At 56.8% G+C, this 4892-nt stretch overlaps 2 protein-coding genes across 3 annotated transcripts in view; one reads left to right on the top strand and one right to left on the bottom strand.

Moving 5' to 3' along the window:
* The window catches only part of ST3GAL2 (ST3 beta-galactoside alpha-2,3-sialyltransferase 2), a 58061-nt gene extending 57476 nt beyond the window's left edge, over window positions 1-585 (bottom strand). For both annotated transcript variants that reach the window (XM_017516243.2, XM_017516246.2), the window contains exon 1: window positions 435-585. The gene's annotated coding sequence lies outside the window, so the exon portion shown is untranslated. The remainder of the gene's footprint in view (window positions 1-434) is intronic.
* A 3091-nt stretch (window positions 586-3676) lies between these two features.
* Window positions 3677-4892, top strand: part of FCSK (fucose kinase) — a 37479-nt gene continuing 36263 nt past the window's right edge. Inside the window, exon 1 of the mRNA XM_037734155.1 lies at window positions 3677-4142. The gene's annotated coding sequence lies outside the window, so the exon portion shown is untranslated. The remainder of the gene's footprint in view (window positions 4143-4892) is intronic.

Raw genomic sequence — 4892 nt, 5'->3', positions numbered from 1 at the left:
CAGACAGGCTCTGGCCAAGAGAGGCCCCAGTAGAGCCGGCAACGCCAGGGGTTGAGGGTACGAACTAGGGACTGGACTGGAAGTCGGGACGGGGCACGGAGCTCTTCTGAGGGCTGGGGCTGGGGCTGGGGCCAGGGGCTGGGGGCCGGGAGCTGCCGGAAAAGGAGCGGAGCGGGAACTCCGGGAGGCTGGAAACCGCTGGACGTGCAGAGCAGAAGGCGGGGATCCGGATTGAGGCCAACTCGCGCGGACCCCCGCCCACGCGAGGGAGCCTGGCGCCCCTGTCCAGGGGAAGTTGCGTGGCGGGACCCGGCCGGTTTGGGCCGCTGGGCCGCGCCAGCTGCCCGCGCAAGGGAGATCTGGGCAGCCAGGGGCCCGGGGCGCTCGGCATCCCGCCCGCCCTCATCCCGCCCGCCCTCATCCCGCCCGCGCACCTCAGTCAGCGCCCGGCGCCGCGCGGGCCATGCTCGCCGCTCCTGCCGCCGCCACCGCCCGCGCAGAAAGCCGTCGTAGCCGGCGTCCAGACCCGTTAGCTCGCGGCTGTCTTGTCCGCTGGCTGTGGGCTAGTCCCGCCCTTGCCCGACCCAGCCCTCCCGAGCGCTGCCGCCGCCGCCGCCGCCGCCGCCGCCGCCGCCGCCGCCGCCGCCGCCGCCTCAGCCCGGCCCCTCCCCCCACCCCTGCCCGGCGTGAAGGGAAGGGTGGGGGACAGGGGCGTCTGCCCCCACCCTATTCACATCCTCCCCGTCTCTCCCTCCCTCCGCCCCCCGCACGCGCGCGGGCATGCTGGAATATGAAGTCCAGCCGGCAATGGGCCGCTGGGGGTGCCCCGCGTCCAGGACTACATCTCCCAGAAGATAGCGCGCGCACCCCAGGGATTGTGGTCTTTGTAGTTTCGGTAGGGCTCAAGGGGTCCGCCGCTCAGGAGGGGAGAGGAAGGGGGATGGGAAATCTTCATTCTTAGAAGGCAGGACTCCGGCGGCTGAAGCAGACAGCCCCGAGCCGGGTCGGATACCTGGGTCCCCAGGGAGGTGCATACTACCCCAGGACGCCTCTCAGATGCTGCTGTGGCCAGCTGCGGATAAGCCCGGCCGGAGGGCTCTGTTCCCACTCGCGCTCTCGAAGAGCCGCGACCTGAGGCCAGCTTGGCTTCACGCCTGGTCTCTGCAAGACAGAGCTGCGGTGGGGCCGCTGCGCCCTGGCCCTAGGGGAGAAAGACCCCATCAGCGGTGTGGGCGGGGGTTTGGCCTCGCTGGACTTCGTGTTCCCCACCTGGGAAAAGAGAAAAAGGGGGCGGAGTGTCTGTGGGTTCCTCACCCACCGTGGCCTCTCCCCACTGCAGGCTCTCTTTTAAATGCCCGTAGCTTCCTACTGTTGAGGGTAAAGTGAATGCATTTTAAATATTTTCCATGTCTTTTCTTAGCTTATCCTTCCTGTAACTTCCGCACCTAGTTCAAAACCTTTATGAAACTCCAGATAGACCGCAGTTTCACCCTCCAACAGACTGAAGTCAGGCTGAAGTGGTTCTGAATTTTTGGTGTGTATGGGATCCTCTTGGGGAGATTGTTCAAATGCAGACTGCTGCCCCCTACCCTCAGCTTCTGGTCCTTTAGCTCTAGGGCAGGGCCCAGAATTGGCATTGCTACCCGGTTTCCAGGTGTCGCTCAGGCTGCCAGTTACTACTTTGATCATCTGATAACCTCTGCTGTTGGTGTTTGCTGCTAGCACACTGGTATTCTCTTTCAAGGATGGCTGTCCTGTGGGATAACTAATAATGACCCTGAAGAGCCAAACTCGGAAAGGCAGGGTCCCAGTCCAGTCCAGTTTAACACAGGAATGCTCTGTTTTTGCTCAAGGTCTCACTGTCACCCAGGCTGGAGTGCAGAGAGATCACAACTCACTGCAGCCTCGACTTCCCAGTCTCAATAGATCCTCCCACCTCAGCCTCCTGAGTAGCTGTAGTTACAAGCGTGCACCACCACGCCTGGCTAATTTTTGTATTTTTAGTAGACAGAGGATTTCACCATGTTGGTCAGGCTGGTCTCTAACTCTTGACCTCATGATCCACCCACCTAGGCCTCCCAAAATGCCGGGATTACAGGCGTGAACCACCATGCTCTGCCAGAAAGAAGGTTTTGCCATATTGCCCAGGCTGGTCTCAAACTTCTGGTGTCAAGAGAACCACCTGCCTCAGCATCCCAAAGTGCTGGGATTACAGATGTGAGCCACCATGCTCTGCCAGGAATGCTGTCTTTAATAGTAATAAATAAATCAGTGTACTCCCTAAAGGAAGATACCACTTGGGCCCTCTGACTGCAGGTGTTCCAGACATTAGCCCTTGAAATTTCCCCTAAAGCTGGGAAGGTTTTTCTTGTGCAAGGTGGGCACCAGAGGCATGCCTGGTGCTACCTTACAAGCTATGGATACAAGCCAGGGTTTGTGATATCAAACCCTAGGACAAGGTCAGTTCACCTCTGGGTGGGCTGTGACCTAAGACAGGCTAGGGAAGTGAGAAGTGGAGAGGTAGATTCCTGGCTTGTCAAGTACTGAGAAAGGTTCTCATTATTTTTGTTTGTTTTGAGACAGAATCTTGCTCCATCGCCCAGGCTGGAATGCAGTGGCACGATCTTGGCTCACTACAATCTCCGCCTCCCGGGTTAAAGTGATTCTTGTGCATCAACCTCCAGAGCAGCGGGAATTACAGGCATGCGTCACCACACCTGGCTAATTTTTGTATTTTTCATAGAGACAGGGTTTCACTGTGTTGGCCAAGCTGGTCTGGAATTCCTGACCTCAAGTGATCTGCCCACCTCAGCCACCCAAAGTGCCAGCACCACACCCAGCCAAGAATGGTTCTCGTTCTGACTCAGGTGAGCCCTTCTTACTTACTATTATTCTGTTGTTCTTGCAGCTACAAACTGCTGAAAAGAAAGCTTATTAAGCACCAGTCTCAAGCAAGAGGAACCCAGACTCTTCCAGCTGTCAGCTGACCAAACTCCTTGACCAAACTCTAGATGAGCTCCCCTAAGCCCTCTTCTCAACTAGGCCTCAACCTTGGCTCATAACATATACAGACTGTTGGTCCGGGTGTGTTGGGTCACACCTGTAATCCCAGCACTTTGGGAGGCCAAGGTGGGCGGATCACTTGAGGTCAGGAGTTCAAGACCAGCCTGACCAACATGGTGAAACCCTGTCTCTATTAGAAATAAAAAATTAGGGCCGGGCGCGGTGGCTCAAGCCTGTAATCCCAGCACTGTGGGAGGCCGAGGCGGGTGGATCACGAGGTCAAGAGATCGAGACCATCCTGGTCAACATGGTGAAACCCCGTCTCTACTANAAAAAAAAAAAAAAAAAGTGGTCCTTACCCTAAGACTTGGCTGGAGTAGAAATGCTCCCCGGAGGCCAGAGCCAGTGGTTCTTAGAAGCTTGATTTTATCTGGGATTTGCACTCCGAAAGTTCCCAGGAGCCGTCAGCGTGCCACAGCACATCACAACAGTACATACACTCCCAGGAAGGGTCACTCCAACAGGCCCCTGGCAAGCTTGCAAGCAAGTGTGCAGAGGCAGACATAAACATGAGCACAGACAGTTGGCCCCTAGCCTCCCTTCCTCCATTCTCAAGTTACAAGGTTAAAAGCATCCTATTCACAGCCAAGGGGGAGGGTTAGGAGGGGGTTGCTGAAGCAGTGAACCATCTGGTTCAGATCAAGATTGTTCCTTCAGGACTCCACAGAACTCCTGGAGCCTCCCGTCCCTCCTTTCCTCCACCCATCCCACTGGGAAACTGGGGATTGGGGTTGAATGGATGACCACCCCCCACCCCCACACAAAAAAATCTGAAGACAACAAAACAAAAAACTGAATTATACAGGTAAGTCTGTGCCACCTCTCTGAGCCCTCGTTCCTTCTAAATCCTGAGCACCACAACTAAACTTGAGATCACCGCCCACAGACTCTGTGCCTTCCTCCAGAGATCAGGGCAGCCAGCAGGCATCCCTCCCTGAAAGGGCAACCCCTCCAAAGTTAGCAGCAGAAGCAAGATGATGCTTAGGGGTGTGGTCTCCCAGACTCCTCTTACGCCACCATCTCCCTAAAAGCCAGCGACACGTTCCACCTCAGAGGGGCTTCAGAGCCCACCAGGCACGGTAAGAGGAAGGGGTGGCCAACCAGCTTCCAGACATCCGTCCCAAAGACAAGGCGGGAGTGTAAGTTACTGGCCAGAGGCTCCAGAGTGCCCTGTGCCCCCGTCGGAGGCTTTGACTGAAGAGGCCGCAGGCCCCTGTCTGCCCCCAGCGCCTCTCTAGCCCATTTCCCCAACACCACCTTTGACTCAGTCCTCTGCTCCTTTAGGCAGCAGTTAAAGCAAGAGGCAAGATGGGAGACGAGAGATGAATGCAGTTGGCAAAAGAGAAATCAAAAGGCTAACCTGGGCAAGCAAGCAATGGATGGTGACTCCTCTACAAGCAGAGAGGACCAGGAGTGGGCTATATGAAGGAGGGAAGGGCAACAGGATTGGCAGGAAGCTAAGCAGAGACTCAAGTGAGCTCAGCCCAGAGATGTGGCAGGGGGTGGAAGTTTGGTCTAGTCAAAGGGGAATGGCTGGGGGGAAGAAATGACTTCCACTCCAAGGCAGAGAAGGAAGAGGAGAGAGGAGAGTTCTTTCCCTAAAGGCCAGCCTAGTTCAGGCCAGCCTCCACGAGACTGGCGCATTGGCCAAGTTTCTGGCTTACGCCGTGCCTCAGTTTCCCCAAAGTAGGAAGGTCGAGCTATGAGAACTGGGCCACGAGGGTGGCTAAGGGGGCAGTGCCCGGTAAGGGAAAGATCACAAGGGAGAGAGGAGAGAGGTGCTGATGGGGCAGACAGGCTCTGGCCAAGAGAGGCCCCAGTAGAGCAGA

Source organism: Cebus imitator, unplaced genomic scaffold (genome assembly GCF_001604975.1).
Source record: "Cebus imitator isolate Cc_AM_T3 unplaced genomic scaffold, Cebus_imitator-1.0 Scaffold577, whole genome shotgun sequence".
In the NCBI taxonomy this organism is placed as follows: Eukaryota; Metazoa; Chordata; class Mammalia; order Primates; family Cebidae; genus Cebus; species Cebus imitator.
This window is presented reverse-complemented; position numbering and strand designations above follow the sequence as displayed.